The 17,884-nt window shown below is 37.6% G+C and overlaps 1 pseudogene; it reads right to left on the bottom strand.

Annotated features, from left to right (window-relative positions):
* The window catches only part of LOC149156620 (putative L-cysteine desulfhydrase 1 pseudogene), a 30,055-nt pseudogene extending 12,171 nt beyond the window's left edge, over positions 1-17,884 (bottom strand).

Below are 17,884 nucleotides of genomic sequence, written 5' to 3'. Positions count from 1 at the left end.
GAGTTAGAGGATCTGAATGTATTATTTATGCTTATTAATATTCATGAAAGAAATTTTGAGGTTTAAAATGAGCCTCTTAAGGAATATTATAATATAATAACGGGAATAATAAAATAAGATTACATTACATCATGAGGTTTAAAATGAGCCTCTTAAGGAATATTATAATATAATAACAGGAATAATAAAATAAGATTACATTACATTATCAAATTTTAGAGGGAAAAAAGAAAAACCTTTTTTTCTTATATCCCTTGCGTTTTACTGAAATTTCGAATGGGAGCACTCGTTTGATTCTTCTATTCTTTTCTATTGATTTTCTTTGGGATCAAAGAATAGATGAATCCAACTTCAACTATTATTATGAAACTAATTCAATTAATGAGAATTCATCAAAATATATGAAGCATATCTCACATCTATTTAAACCATTACTCCTCATCTTATCATTTTTATTTTTTTAAGTCATTAGCAACTAGGTTGGTCTTGCACACGTGAATGAGAGATATTTGAACCTTGAACCTCCTTGTACATAAAAAATTATTTTCATAGCCGTCACCAATTCAAATGCCCCGAAAATCTAACTCATTATTTTTCATTTCTTATTATAATTTTTTTTAAACAAGGATGAATCAGATTTTCATTAAAACTGCACCTAGAATGTAGCAAGAAAAATAAGAAGTTTTTACATGTGGTGGATAGATGTTGTGACTTAAAAATGTATCTTTGATGGAGATTCAAAAACTAATTTTACTTTCCTACACTGTTCACACACAAGGAAAAAATTGCAACAACTGTAAATTCTACAAAATTGTCTAGAAACTAGGACACATTTGCATCGTGTAAACATGGATTAACTTGGTGGGTCAGTTGACATTTTATCACAAGATCCACAGTATTTCTCTAGGCTTTCAAATCAATATAATGGCCTTGGAACCAGTCGATTGCTTCTTATAATTGGTTTATTTTTTCTTTCTGCTCTGAATTTCTTCATGGAGAAAGAGAATATGTTTAGACCGTTGGCTCACTTGATTCTTGAGTTCCCTGATCTCCTCATTTCCTCCAAATGGGGGATGAGGGCATATAGGGAAATGAAGCGAGCCCTTAGAGACTAGTGGAAGCATGTCTTAGTTCGCCATGACTCACAAATGATCAAAGAGCCATCCCCATGACACATTTTTCTCTGAAAAGCAATATAGAGCTTGGAGGGTAAGTGTAAAGGAAGGTTTCCTTTCACACTATTGAGATGAAAATATATCTTTCATGAGGTGGCTGCGAGCTCGGCTAGAGAGGTCCATAAATTCATAACTGGCTCTCTGAGATGAAAGGAGGACAAGAGCTATCGTAGAAAGAAGGAGAAATCTTCAATTTGCAGGCCTTTCAAGTTGTCAGGGAGAGAAGAATACATTTGTGCTCTAAAATAATTTCCAAAGGTGTTAATTCCTTCCACTGCTACTAATGGGAGCAAGCCAACTACCACTTTGAGATTCTGACTATGCAACAATGCAAATTTTTGTGATCTCAAGCACCAAGCCAACTCACCCATGGAAAACATACCATCCTTGATACCTTAGGATATTGGGCTCCCAAACACCATTGAAACTATATCACATGCTTTCTGTAATGACTGATATATCTCTCATGTTCTTCTTCTCGAGAATTCGATTCGCCTGAAGCCAATTCCATCCAAATTTTCTGGTCATGAATGCCTTACCTGCACATGGATCTTCCCACACATTAGGAATTCTATCATTCCTGCTTAGCTTGGATTTGATATGTCTGTTCATTAAAGGAATTGATGCCATGGTGTGGGAGAAGGACCATATATGGATGGTATTTGTGCTTCATTGGTGCATTGCCTTTGTTGGCGTAAGCTCATGATGTCATCATTCTTCGACCTCATGATGCATGACACAAATTGTACATTGACAGTTGGACATAGTATTGATTATGAGAGAGATGTGGAGAAGTATATGGAGAACATGAGGAGAATTATGGTATATCCTTAGTTGATCCTTGTTCCTTTTGCTCATCAATCCTCAAGGGAGGGAGTATCTAATATACCTACCAATATGCTTCATGGGATAAATACCTATTCTAGTATACCATTCAATTCCCATTGCCTTGCCTCTACTTCACATGCTCTGTTTTCTTGAATGCCTGCCTTTTTGTTTTTCCCTCTGAAGATGTGGAAATAATATTTAGATGAGAAGGTCTCCAACATGGCTCTTATCTTTGAGTATTAGATGGTAATAAGTGAATCTCCAATATTACAATTAAGGAGATATTCAAATTCTTAGTTATCTGGAGATCACCATACAAATCATACATCTTTGTAAAGTTGTTTGATTTATGCCCAATCCCTAAATATACTTAATTTCATTTTTCTTTCAAATTTAGAAAAATCCCTCTCCTCTTTACACCTCTATAAATTAATTTAATTAAAAAACTCATAAATTGAAAATTAATCTCAAACTAATAAACAATACATTAAACAATATAACCAATTATAAATTCAAACATAGAACAACTAAATGGTGATTTAAATAATTATGATAAAAACTCAAAAATTAATATGGATTTAACTAATTAAAATGAAAATTAAGAAATTTATTAATAAAAAAATTATATATAGTTAGACCTATTATGGCTCCCAGCTTCGCAAAGATAGCTGCTGGCTTAGTTCCGTCAGCCTCTGGGGGGTAAGCTCCTACCCATATCGTCAGTGAAGCCACAACTCCCATTGTCCAGGTGGTCTAGGTCTCACTCGATGAGGCTTTGAAGTTTTTTGAAAGTGCCATAATCTGTCAGTTCAATGGTTTTTGGCCACGACTGACAGCGCTTCATAGTTGGATCTCGGAGGTATGGAAGCCTGTCATTTCTGATGAAATTAATATCTACCCCTACGCTAGGGGTTTCTTTCTAGTAGATTTTGAAAACCTTGAAAGCAGACAATGTATTCTAGATTTCGGCCCTTAGTTTTGGGAAAACTCAGGCCCATTCATGAAGCCATGGAACCCATCATTCGATCCCTCAACAACAGTCATAACCTTAGCACCAGTTTCGGTGAGATTGCCAAACCTACCCTTGCATCTCTAGAATTTCTCCTTGCTAAAAGCCATTGGAAATGCAATTAGGAAATTTTACTACAGGTGCCCAGAAACAGAGGAATATGCTAGAAACACCTATGCACGAATCTGTGTGGAAATGGACTTCAGCGCCAGATTCCCAGCTGAAATAAACCTAACAAGTAAAGACTATTTGTGGAACCAGAAACTCGATTATGAAAGTGTCCTCTTCAGATGTCGATCCTGCTTTGAGATAGGCCATCTAGCTAAAAATTGCCGAAAAGCCTCCCAGAAAAATTCTGCTAGAAAGAATCAACACAGATCTACATGGTGGGAAGGAGCACAAAAAGAACATTACACTGTCACCAAGGAAGAATACTCTCCAGAAAACTCTGAATCGCAAGAAATCGGGAAAGAAAGAAACAACTCTCAAGACAAGCAAGGGGAAAACCCCGCCCAACAGCAAAAAAGTGAACTCAACAACCCCTCAAGCATCAACAATTATGAGAATTCGAATATCGCACAAAATAAATCTTCATTTAACAACAAAGCAGATCCCCCAAACCAAACTTCTTCTTCGATTATCTTCAAAAGGATGAACACAACAAATCGCGAAGCTAAGACACCAATGTCCCAAGAACTAGAAGAGATGAAGGAGATGCAAGATAAAGGAAGTTGGAAGACGGTAGAGGAAAAAAAGAAAGCTATAGCACCAATCTCGCCAAGAAAGACGAAAAGCAAGACAATTAAGAACTAAGAAAATTATAGGTTCGATAGACCAATTTGGTCTTAGTGGACGTTAACCACCATCATCATCATCAACATAAAAAATCAATGCATAATGGTCATGCTAAAAAAAATTTCTACAGTAAAAAACACAAATGAAACTATTAATGAAGCTAATAAACTAATGGTATTGAATTGCTTTTAATTGGGGTCAAAGAAATACATAACTTTTACATGGCAGAAAGTTCATTACTTCAAAGTTATAATTAAAAGAATGAAAGTAGCATTTATAATGATGTAGTGTTTTTTAATTATTATATAAACCAGATTGCTTAAACACATATTGAAATAATCGTTGAAAGTGTATACATGATGATTTGAAATCACCCCTAGGTGACTTCAGGGAATTAATGAAGGTATTACAGACTTATGTGCTGGTGTGTGTGTTTATGTTATATTGTGCAACGGATTGATAAGATTGTGAAATACACAGACACTTGAAACAGTAAGAGATCACAGTAAGCAAACATAAACACAACAAAATTTAATAAGGAGTTCACCCAATCCTCCTGGGTTACATCTCCTAGTCCAGCCTTCAGTGGTGGCCTTTTTATTATGTTTTTAAAGCAGATTCTTACAATAAGGAGCTCAATTTGAGTCTCACTTGACAGAGGATGATCAATAGGATGGCACTTGGAATACCCAAGTCCTTAGAGTTCACAGACTCGCCTTACCAAATTTCGACCTCATTTGGTCTCTGTCTGCTTGATGCTGCCCTTACTCTGATGGTCAGCTCGACTTCTCTGTCCTCTGCAACTTTGCCTCTCTTTTTGTGTCTCTCGGCCTTCGGCTTCTTCACTGCTTCTCTACCTCACTATCTATCCTGTCTCTGTCAGCTCGTGGCTTTAAAGCTAGTTTGTTCCTTCGACTGTTCGTTTCGGCTTCCCAGCTCTGTGGATTGCCTACCTCTGTCCGTTGGGACTCCTCTGCCTGTGTCATCATCGTTGTGTAACACTTCGTAGAGAGGTGGCAACCTGTTTCTTTGCAAACTAAGTGTCAGTTCTTTCTGAACGGTCGTTTTTTTTCCGTTATTTCCCAGATGCCTGTGAAATGGATCCTTCTGTCATTTCATCAGTCAAATCAGACTTCAAATATTATGCGTCATAGTTTATTTCTCCCTCAGGTCCGGTCATCCATCAGGTTGAACCTCTGCCGTTGATCTGGAGCCCCCAGATCCTACGATCTTCACTTATATCGTGCGGTTGAGTTGCTTGACCGTTAGTCCGCGATGTAATTGGTTTCTCTCTCTCCCCGTCGGACACGCATCACTCAGTGTATCGAATTGTTGGGTCCTCGGCAAAACTCACTTACCGCCTGAAATGCCTCCAATATTCCGTCGGTTTTCAATGCAGGACCCGCCTTGTCGGTTTTAGTGCTTTCCCACAGTTTTCTAGTTTTCCCTTGTGACCGAGCACTTTGGGCTTTTCCTTCTCGAGGGGTTTTGCCCAGCGATACGCGATTAGCTCTAATTGCCTATCAGAAACAACCTCCATTTCCGGATCTGAGTTTCCCAATTGCCATTTTTACGCCATGCACAATCTCCATGGGCCAACGGTCAGCGCGCTTTGACCGAAGGTCCTAATTGCTCCGTGCTGGCTGCAAATTGCCATTATTCAGATGTTATTTCTGATAGCTATAAGATTTCTTGAAGTCTGTCATTCATTCTTAACATTCATCGAATTGTTTGAGGATCCAATTCGGATCACGACCTTCCCACTGAAAAAGCTTTTGGACCACCAAAAGTTGGTTTTCAAGCATCGACTAAGTGAGGATACAACTTTCTCACCTATCCAATCTCTATCCATTTTGCACTGCTTGGCTTTGAACCCCTGAGCCCAATTCTAAGGTACTCAACATCTCCCCTGTGCATCATTCTCACCTTCCTGTCCAGAACTGTGTCTTCCTGCAATTCATTAAGATATTCAGGTAACAGGTCATCAATAGAAGGCAATTGACTCTGCTCTTCAGGATCTTCAATTAACAAAGGTTCAAATAGTCTCAAGCTATCTGCATTGACGATTGAGTAGATGTGCATATAAGCTGGAAAATCAAGGCGAAAAGCATTCTCACCAATTTTCTCAAGGATCCTGAAAGGTCCATACCTTATTGGTTTTAGCTTTTTACCTTCACCTTGCATCCTGTCCTTGCTGATATATAGCCAGACTTGATCACCAACTTGGAAACTATGCTCCATCTGATGCTTGTCATGCCTTGCCTTGTATTTGGCCTGGCTCTTTTCCAGTTGTTCTTGTACTACCTGATGGATCTCTTGGATTTGTTCAATGAACCTAGTTGCCTTGTCCACATCGCTGTGTCCCTCAACTGTTGTGTCCTTAACAAAGACAAAATCTAAGGGAGACCTTGGTGTGAAACAAAAACAGGGCTCAAAAGGAGATCTTTGTGTGGAAGAATGTTTGGCTCGGTTGTAAGCATGCTGCACATAACACAAATGTTCATCCCAAAGCTTGGGATGTTTGCTGCAATATCCCCTGAGCAACTGGATCACTGTCATGTTGAATACTTCTGTCTGGACATCGGTTTGTGGATGGAAAGCTATGCTTTTCTTTAGTTTGGTGTCCATCAATTCCCATAGACTTGACCAAAACTTCCCCACAAATCTGGTGTCTCGATCAGATATAATGGAAGTGGGTAATCCAAAATGAACCCATACATGTTGAAAGAACAATTTTGCAGTTTGTTCAGCTGTAATCTATTTATTACAAGGTATCAAGATAAACATTTTTCTGAACCTATCCACAAAAACATACAGATAATCATGACCCTTCCTAGATTTAGGCAGTCCTCCAACAAAGTCCATGGAAACACTTTCCCAAGGCTGAGAAGGAACTAGAAATGGAGTGTACAAGCCTAGTTTCCTATTGCTGGGTTTGCTTTTAGCGCACATAGTACAACCTCTTACATATCTAGAAACTGTCTTGTTCATTTTTTGCCAATAACAAAATATTTGCAGTTGTGCAACTGTTTTGCTTACCCCAAAGTGACCATATATTAGAGAAGTGTGTGCTTCTCGAATTATCTTTACTCTTTCAGTTTGTGGAATGCATAACTTCCCACAATGATACAAGAGTTGATCCTTAATATGATAATCCAATTCTTCCACTCGTTTGCCTTGACTTAAAGTTGCATATACATCTTTAAAGTCTATATCTTGAGCATATTGTTCAATGTAACTTTCATGTAATATAGAATTATGCTTAAGTATAGTAGATGCATTTATAATGGGTCTAGATAACATATCTGCAACTTTATTATGTATGCCCTTTTTATATCTCATGACTAAATGAAACTGTTGTAGGAACCCCATCCACCTGTAATGTCTTGATTGCTGCAACTTAGTTTGGAAGTGTAGATATTGAAGTGGTTGATGATCAGTATGGATAACTGTTTCTTTGCCCATTAAGTAATATTTCCACTTTTCACACTCAATACTAATGCATACAATTCCTTATCATATGTGGGATAGTTAACTACTGCAAAGTTAAACGTCTCAGAATGATAACATATGGGTTTATCGTGTTGTATCAACATTGCTCCCATGGCATAGTCAGTGGCATCTGTTTGGATCTTAAACGGTCTTTGAAGATTTGGCAGTGCTAGTACTGGTGTTGTACTAATCTTTTCTTTCAAGGTGTCGAAGGCTTTCTGCTGTTTGCTTCCCCACTGAAATACCTTGTTCAATCCTGTTAAAGCATGTACGGGAGCTGCAATCAAGGAAAAGTTAGAAATGAACTTTCTCCAATATTGTGCTGCTCCTAAGAAGCTCCTAACTTCTGTAGCAGATTTGGGTTTAGGCCAGTTTACAATGACTGCCACCTTAGAGGGATTTATCTTCAATTCACCACCCCCTACTATGTGTCCCAAATAATTCAAAGATGTTTTGCCAAATTCACATTTTGAGAGTTTAACATAAAGTTTTTCTCTTTTCAAAACATCTAGTGTCTGCTTAACATGCTTTAAATGTTCTTCCCATGTTTTTCTAAATATAAGAATGTCATCCAGATATACAATAACAAAATCATCAAGAAAAGGTCTGATCACATCATTCATTATTCTCATGAAAGTAGCAGGAGCATTAGTTAAGCCAAAAGGCATAACCAGCCACTCATACAATCCCTGCTTTGTTTTGAAAGCAGTCTTCCATGCATCTTGTTCTACAACTCTGACCTGATGATATCCACTATGCAAGTCTAACTTGGAAAAATAAACAACTTCCTTTAACTGATCTAATAGATCATCTATGCGAGGAAGGGGATAACGATTTTTGATTGTTATTTTATTCAATGCTCGGTAATCAATGCACATTCTCCATGAGCCATCTTTCTTTCTCACCAAAACGATTGGTGACCCACATGGTGATGTGCTAGGTCTGATGAACCCCTTCTCGAGCAACTCCTGCACCTGCTTCTTGATTTCTACATTCTCTAAAGCGGACAACCTATACAACCCAATGCTAGGCAATGGAGCATCTTGCTGCAAATTAATATCATGCACTATTTCCTTTTTGGGTGGCAAACCTTTAGGTTCTTGAAACAAGATATCATACTCTGAAACAACTTTTTCTAAATCAGCTTGCTGTTTAGCATCACGGCCCTCAAATAAATTAGTTTTATCAGGTTTCTTTTCCCTTACAACCATTAGTAAAAATGGTTTGCATGAATTTACAATTCGTTTCATCTACCCTGAGTTTATGAGAGTATAATTATTCTTGAGCTTATGAGCTCTTACAAAGTATTCGATTCCATCTTTAACGAGTAGATACTTGTTCTCAGCTCTATAGAAAATAGCTTTTCTGTCATACAAGTAAGGACTTCCTAAAACAATTCCACATATATCCAAAGGAATTATATCTAACTCAACCTCATCTACAAATGCTGACCCAAAAGAAAACTTGAGTTTGCATTGTCTAGTCACTTGTAGTTGTGCTTTATCACTTAACCAACCTAATGGGTATGGTTTCTTGTGAGGTGTAGTCAGTAATCCCAACTTCTTTACAATTGCTTCAAAAATTAAATTTACTTGTGAGCCACTATCAAACAAAGTATCAATCTTTTGATGTTTGGAAATAACTCGAATATGGAAAAGCTCATGTCTTTTTCTCTCATTTTCTTCATCAATAGTAGATTGTGCAAAATTACTAGTAGATGCTTCAGAATTCTTACCTCTTATACCTGTGGCTGCAATGGTTGTTTCATCTCCTGAGTCCGACCCCAAATCTTTCTGAATAGCTGCAGCAGTCTTCTTCTTCTTGCCCTCGAACTTCTTAGGTCTTAGCTCTGGATGCAGAATCCAACAGTGCTCATCATCATGCCCATCCTTCTTACAGTGAGTGCGTGAAGAGTTGCTTTTTTGTGCAGTGTTGGACTTCCTCTCTTTCCATTTCTGTTTTTTTCTCCTTATTCTTGCTTGCAATGGTATGGATGATCCTCCAACCTTTGGGTTCCCATTCTTTCCTCTAGCTTCTAGATGTGTAGCTTGAATAGATACCTCATCTATATTAGTGGGATTAAATATGAGAATAGTGTGCCTCATGTAGTTGTGTAGACCATCGATGTACTTCAACAGAGTCTTAGGTGAGTCTAATGAGATTCCTAGAATCAAATCTCTCTTCCTAAATTCTTGGGTGGAACCTTGTACACTTTGCCCTTTCAATTGGCGAAGAGTTTTCTAGCTCATCATGGCTTGTTGCATGTAGGCCAATGGATAGAACTGTTTTTTGATTGTAGAAACAAATTCACTCCAAACAGAAATAGTCTTACCATGTCTCTTCATGTCAGCTTGGGTCCTGCCTTCCCACCAAACCAAGGCAGTGCCCCCAAGGCGTAGGCTGGCCAGCTCAATCTTGCTCTTGTCTGAGTCGATACTCTGCACTCTGCAATAAACATCAATTTGTCTAATCCAATTGTCTAGCTTTTCTACATTCAGCTCTCCATCATATATTGGTAAATCAAATTTAACATCTAGTTTAATCAAAGATGTCTTCTTTTTATGTTCGGGGCTATTAGGAGGTCTGAGAAAGTTTTCTTCTTTCCCTTTTCCTTTTGAGTGGTCATGGAGGTGAGACTCTTCTTCTCCTTTATCTTGCTTGGAGCATGATGATTCCTCATCTTTATGTTTTCTAAAGTCCTTATACATTTCCTCTACCATGGATCTCATGGCTAGGAAACTCTCTATAAATTGAGGGTTTGGGCCCACGAAACCTTCCTCCGACATTGTCTTCTAAGGGTAGACTCTTCCAATTTTAGGATTAGTTTCGACCAACTCTCCTTCTCCTAATTTGAGCTTCGATCTAGTTAGGATTCAACAGCTAAATCCAGCATAAGCTTGTCTAACCTTAACAACCTATAGCTATGATACCACTTGATCTGAAATCACCCCTAGGTGACCTCAGGAAATTAATGAAGGTATTACAGACTTATGTGTTGGTGTGTGTACCTTTGTTATCTTGTGCAACGGATCGATAAGATTGTGAAATACACAGACACTTGAAATAGTAAGAGATCATAGTAAGCAAACATAAACACAACAAAATTTAATAAGGAGTTCACCTAATCCTCCTAGGCTATGTCTCCTAGTCCAGCCTTCAGTGGTGGCCTTTTTATTATGTTTTTAAAGCAGAGTCTTACAATAAGGAGCTCGATCTAAGTCTCACTTAATAGAGGATGATCAGTAGGATGGAACTTGGAATACCCAAGTCCTTAGAGTTCACAGACTCCCCTTACCGAATTTCGACCTCATTTGGTCTTTGTCTTTTCGATGCTGCCTTACTCTGATGGTCAGCTCAGCTTCTCTGTCCTCTGCAACTTTGCCTCTCTTTCTGTGTCTCTAGGCCTTCAACTTCTTCACTGCTTCTATGCCTCACTGTCTATCATGTCTCTGTCAACTCGTGGCTTTAAAGCTAGTTCTTTCCTTTGACTGTTCGTTTCGGCTTCCCAACTCTTTGGATCGCCTGCCTTTGTCCACTGGGAATCCTCTGCCCTGCATCATCATCACTATGTAATGCTTCGCAGAGAAGTGGCCACCTGTCTCTTTGCGAACTGAGTGTCAGTTCTTTCTGAATGGTCATTTTTTTCTGTTATTTCCCAGATGCCTGTGAAACAGATCCTTCTGTCATTTCATCGGTCAAATCGGACTTCAAATCTTATGCACCGTAGTTTATTTCTCCCTCGGGTCCGTTCATCCATCAGGTTGAACCTCCGTTGATCTGGAGCCCCCAGATCCTACGGTCTTCGCTTATATCGTGCGGTTGAGTTGCTCGACCATTAGTCTGCGATGTAAGTAGTTTCTCTCTCTCCTCGCCGAACACGCGTCACTCAGTGTATTGAATCACTGGGTCCTTGGCCAAACCCACTTACCGCCCAGAATGCCTCTGATATTTCGCTGGTTTTGAGCGCGGGACCCGCCTTGTCGGTTTTAGCACTTTCCCACAGTTTTCTGGTTTTCCCTTGTGACCGAGCGCTCAAGGCCTTTCCTTCTCAAGGGGTTTTGCCCAGCAATATGTGATTTGCGCTAATTGTGTATCAGAAACAGCCTCCATTTCCGGATCTGAGGTTCCCAATTGCCATTTTTGCGCCATGCATACTCTCCATGGGCCAACGGTCAGTGCGCTTTGACCGAAGGTCCTTGTTGCTCTGTGTTGGCTGCAAATTGCCATTATTAAGAGGTTATTTCTAATAGCTATAAGATTTCTTGAAGTCTGTCATTCATTCTTAACATTCATCGAATTGTTTGAGGATCCAATTCGGATCACATGATGACATATTTAAATATAATTGTATTAAAAATGTTTGGTTATATAATAGAAATTATAAAAGTGTGTAAACAAATATTGAAAATTTTAATGAAAATAATTATAAAAAAAATTGATTCATAATTATAAATTTTTAAATATTTTTTTAATAAACATTAAATTAAAAACCTGAAAGAAAGTATATAGTTAAAGTATCCAAAAAAAATACTTTTCAAAAAGTGTTAATTTTAAAGAAAGTATATAGTTAAAGTACAAAAAAACATATTCAAAAAAGTGTTAATTTTTAAATATTACTTTAATTTAATTTTGAAGATTATTGTAAAGTTATAAAAAAACAAAAAAAAACAAAAAAACAAAAACAAAAAAACAAAAAAAAAAAACAAAAAACAAACAAACATATATTTGAGTTAAGAAGCAATCTAATTTGTTATTAAATTTAAACATTAAATATAATCATGATGATAATTGAAGTCTATTATGATTTATGTTATTTGTTAGATCTTAAAAAGATAAGAGATTAATTAGAATTCTTTAACATTTATTTGTATGCTAAAAGAAAGTAGAGAAGGGCTTTGAGATCACCATAGTTTTGTTGAGTTAAAAGGTCAAGAGGGTGGATAGTGTGACAAATATTTTGAAAATTAGATCAATTGTGAGTATAAGATGGATAATCTAAGAGAGATTTATTTTCATTTTCAACCCTCTTGGGATCACAAAGGTGACAAATTCTTTCATCTCATGGCATTTTGAGAATTGACCAATGCCTAGTTACGCTATGAAACACATGAGAATTAGTTCTAATCTTCACAATGTTCATTTTCTTCTTAACACTAGCCAAGACAAAGATATTTGTTTTCGAGATTGGGTTGATCACCCTTATATAATATCATAGTTTCGTTTTTCCCTTATGCTCTTTATTTCCCCTCAGTTTCTCCTAAATTTTGAAAGTAATAATATTTTTAATATTGTCTGAATTCTACAAGATGATATCTTCCTTTATTCCCCAATTGTCTAGCTAAGACTGGGTATCCTTATGCTACCCTTGCTTTAGTCAAAGGTGGGGAATTCAACAAAAATTAGAAGCAATTTTAAGAAACCTATTGACATCAATATTGTCTAACTTCTCCCCCACCACAGATGTTAATTCTCACCATATGGATTAACCATGCAAATTGCTCATAGATTTTACAGCGACTTGGCTCAGGAAAACTCCATAACAAGTTGACACAATTGGTTTTATTTCACAGTGATGTGTTGCTCTCTCACTACAATTTTTCATATGAGATCTCCCTCGTAGCTTGCAATTTAATCATGGCGACTCATAATTAAGAGGAATGGTATTCATTGGAGTTGTGTAAGGGTAGCGTCATGGCCAACCTGTAAATTTCCTCATGTCTATTTATAGACTAGGTGTGCTTCCAAGAAAATCCATTTCTCCCTTCTGCAATGTCTGTGCCGACCTCCCACCATGCCCATATTCTTGATTATCTCCCTCCATTCACTGGTTGGTCCTTTTGTTATTTGCATTAGTCCTCACAAAGGTGGAGTGTCAGTATTTTTGTTGTCCTCTACTTCGACACTTTTTAACCTCCTCCAAGAGCATGGGGAATATGGAGTCTTTCATGGCATTTTTTATTCTTTGTAATGGTGCGTCTCTCACAAATGGTGCTTGACTTCCTCTCGGTGAGCAGGAAGCTTTGATTATTCTTCAATCCACAGGAAGCTCTCCTATTGACTGGCAATGGCCTTTGTATTGTAGCTTTGGCTCTGTCAATTGTGGAAATTGGGTCTTCGTATTGGAGGTTCAACTTTGTCAATTGTGGAAATTGAAAGCCTCCCTCTCATGTCTCATGTAACACATGGCTCCCAGTGGGGGTTTTCCTTGCTCTGCACATGACTTGTTTGGCTCATGTTCTATTGCTTCGGGGATAATGTCGATGGGGTGGCCGAATCTCACGAGCTTACTATGATAGCTCTGTGGTGGTTCACAATTAATGTCAAGGATTTTGAATAACATCTGGTCAGTGGGTGATTTGTTTCTATGTGGTTTTATAATGGTTCATCACGATATGCCCTTCATCACAATTCTTCTTATTCTATGGTTGCTTCTTATCATGGATGTGCTTCTTGTTCAACCAGTGATTCATGTGTGGTGCAGTTGAGGTTGACTTTTCACATATGGATTTCATTGTAGTTTAGTGGTGGATCTCCATACTAGTGATTCTCTACAAAACACTTTTATATTTTAGTAAAGCCTCATTTTGTGTTGTAATTTCCAATGGGTAGCTCAATTTTGTCACAGTTTAGTCATATATACTTCGCCAAGTAGAGCTCCCATAACTCTGCTCTCTTGCATCTCTATGTACTCAGAGGTTATGTTTTCTTTTTGTCATCCAAACTATTGACAAGGGACACTTGTAATCGTAAGACTCTTTATTTGTGTTATTGGTTTGGTTTCCCAACGGGCAGACCAATAGCACAAAGAAATGTCTCATCTAAATCTCTATTGTAGTAAAAGGCGAGCTTCACACAAAAAACAAAAAAAAATGATGTATAACTTCTTCTTATACATAAGATACATTGTCATAACCACGCTTTCAATGGGGACAAGACTTGCTTCAATAAGGAGGATAGGATAGAGAGTATTTCATTTAATCTTGAGGTTGTAGATTATAAAGTGATTTTGGATTTGTTCAATATTCCTCCATGACTCTTTGGATAAACTGTTAGCCCAAACCTCACATCCATATAAAATAAAATGATTGATGAGAGTCTCAAAGAGATTTTTTTTAATCCCAAATGCAAAGATAAATCAACTTACAATTGTTTTCAAGCCCATTGTTGTAACTTATTTTGACATATGCATTTAATTTCTGAAGTGCATAATTTTTAAAAATTAAGTCAAAAATTTCTTCCTGCATTTTGTAATAAGCGCGCAAGTCTAAATGTCGCTTTTAAATTTTTTATTAGCGAAAAATTATTTAAATGATTATTTTATTTGAATAAAGTTACTGTTGCTGAAGGAACTAAACATCGAGCAATTTCCAATGCCCTAAATCTTCTCCATCGTGATCAACGACTATAACTCAATTGTGGGACCCCATGCACTCTCAACGGTTAAAAAAGTAGGGGACGGGGAGGTGGGGGGGTTTCCAAAATGGTTTTTGCCTTACCGCACATGAATATGTGTCGCTCTCTTACTAATTGCGGGACACCCCCCCCCCCCCCCCCCCCCACCCCCGCAAACCACCTCCGCGAATGCCTTCGCTAACACTTCTGCTAGTTTATCACACTGACAATGCTTTCAATAAAATAACCACTGCTAAATCTATCGATAATTTAATAATTTTAAACATTAAATTATTAAATATGCTCCCGCCAATGTTCCGACAAGTAAATGTGGACGCTCCAATAATGGTCATTGAGAGAAAACACTTAAAAACCTCTGATAAGTTTAAATCTCTACTATTAGTCTCATGTTGATCTATATGCTATTCTAAGAAAGAATGTGTTGTCATACCAAAGCAACCAATTACAACAAACACCAGTGTTACCAGTCATTGATTCAATCGGGTAATTCCTTAAATTATCCTTTTTTCTCTTAATTCTTGAAATGGAAACTCAAAAGGGGAAATCCAAAGTAGTTGTAGAAATTGCAACCTTACCCTTTGTAATCAATCTTGATGAACTTCCTCTGATTGATACATAGTTCAAAATTACTGAAACTCAATGTGAATTCGTTCTTTATAAACTCCACAATTGGGCATACCAGAAATTTGAGGATGCCAGTGATGAATTTTTCTTATGGGAATCAATGTTGCCTCAATTTTATTTCCCCCAAACCCATCACTTCCCCAAATTCATCAACTGGTGCTAAAACCACTATTTACCCATTCAAAGAGCCATAGTTGCCAGAAACAATGAAATCTTGTTTTCTATAACCTCTGAGTCCATTTGTCAAGATTTCCAGATCAATCCTCAAGGTTCCCTTCATCCTTTTTCAACTGATTCCCTCATGGAAATGTATCAAAAACTTACCTTTCAATAACAAGCCCATATTTTTGAGTCTTTTCTGCATAAAAATTCAGAATTCCCCAAACGAATCCACCAAATGCTTCTACAATTTTTCCAAAAATGTCCAAACAAGTTATTTCTATGGTTTCTTGTCTTTTAGGGTATCAAATTGATCAATGGGTGGATGAATTCATTCTAGTATATCTCTTAGTATTTTCTTCTAAAAAGAAACCCACATTCCTGTTTAATTTTAGCCATTTTTTATCAGATGTCATCCATGACCAATTTATAAAATTCAATGTTGAAGGATATTTCAAACATCAGCCTATTTTTGTATCATAAATTAGAGAGGTTCAAATTCCCATTACAAAATTTGGACTCACAAGGCAGACCATAGTCAGTTATCCACTGGACTTCTCTGCTTAAGAAAAACACAGAAGAATATTGTTTTAGTGATTTTGTTAATCAGTTTCTACATATGGCATTATGTCTTTTGAGTAATGATGTAGTTCCTAGTGTTTCCACATAAATTAAAAGTATTTTACATCTCAGTGAGCAATCTAAGGTTAGAGATTGGTATCTTTATCAAAATTTTGGAAAAATTAGAGTCTGAACTTCCTCCTTATAAACTACCAATTTTCCTGCCTATGAGGATTGTTTCTTTGGAATTCATAAGGCAAAGAATGAATATGGATGAATCCATTTTGTGTCAAGGAAGCATAAAGCTCTGTTTAAGTTAAAAGCACAAATTATTGTTAATACTAGAGAAACAAAGAAAGGAAGTGGACAATTTGCACAAACAAATGAAATTCAAAGTAAGATTCAGTTCGCCTTATGACCCCCTAGGAGTAATTTCATCAATGAGATCTGAACATAAATCAACACTATAGTTCATATAGAAAAACCAGAGATTGAGCAGTATGCAAATCAAGAAGAATGGGAGGGGAATACACTGTAAGAAGTTGAAGAACAAATTTCTAGTCAAACATCATTTGAAACTCCAAGACTAAAGGAAAAGTAACTTAAAAGACCAAGAGAAAGTATGTCATCTATAGGTTCGGGGATTAAAACAGTAGGATTCAAAGTTTTTAAAAGAAGGAAATCAATGAATACAAAAAAGATGATCATCAGAGGCTAGAACTTTAGAGGAACCCACTACAATGATACTATCAGGAAAGCCTATATTTTCCCTATAGAAAGATGAAGAAACAACCATGGATTCTCCTACTTCTCCTACTTCTCTTTCTTTAGGGCAACAAATCATATTTTCTGCCCTGACAGGGAGAAATTCCAACTAGAAATCCTTCAGCCAAAGGTCTCGGTTTCTAAAAGTGCAAATGACTATAAGACACATGTGTTTTCTTTTGATGCTAAACAAATACATCCAATAGATCAGGTTTATCTTCATAAATAGGCAGGTGAGATGATCTATTCCTTACTAATAAGATCAGCTATGGCAGTACCAAAATTGCAGACTTCCTTGAACAATATTCGTTCTCAACAAAAAATGAAAATGAAAAATTCAATCAATTTTTTTTCGCATTCTCCCAAATAAAATGGTGGTCCTTAGAGGCCGGGACCATCTGCGATCAAGATTAGAAGATGCAGTACGGTTCCATCTTCTCCCACCATAACGGACCCCCTTCCGCTGCATAGCCCGTAACCCACCTCAGCTTCTCTGACGGGCACGATCACATGTGATATTTTCTTGCTGAAGGGTTTGTTTTTTTAGCTAAGTTGTATTACGCCCGCCACTATCGCTGTTACAATTACAACTATGGGAGCCCCATCACCCCTGCAGGCAGTTGGTGCAAATCGGTTGTGACAGTTATGGAAGAATAATAGATCATTCGGCAAATCTGTTGGAGGACGTGCCTATCTGGACACAACCACATTCTTTTCTGGCAGTTTTTTTTTCCTTCGATAACGAACTTTCCAAATCCGTCGACGCTTTGCCCTCCATCCCTGGCACCAAGGTCTCCTCTGTAACCCTCCCGAAAGATGCCCCATCTCTGCCAGACCTCATCTCCCAGCCCTTATCGCCTTCCTCACTCAGTTTCGTGGACCTCCCACCAAACCCTAGTGACCAAACCCTCTTGGAGGTCCTGGTTTCAAATCCACCATTGACTGATTCATGCAACCCTTCGGTAGACCACCTCTCGGCTTCAAAAACTCCTGTGTCCACCCCAATCGCTCCGCTGACCTCGTCCGCTCCTCCACTAGGTAACCTCACAGGCATTTCCCCCAT

Source organism: Pinus tabuliformis, chromosome 9, assembly GCF_031772625.1.
Source record: "Pinus tabuliformis cultivar Carrire ecotype Pingquan chromosome 9, CPIR1, whole genome shotgun sequence".
In the NCBI taxonomy this organism is placed as follows: Eukaryota; Viridiplantae; Streptophyta; class Pinopsida; order Pinales; family Pinaceae; genus Pinus; species Pinus tabuliformis.
This window is presented reverse-complemented; position numbering and strand designations above follow the sequence as displayed.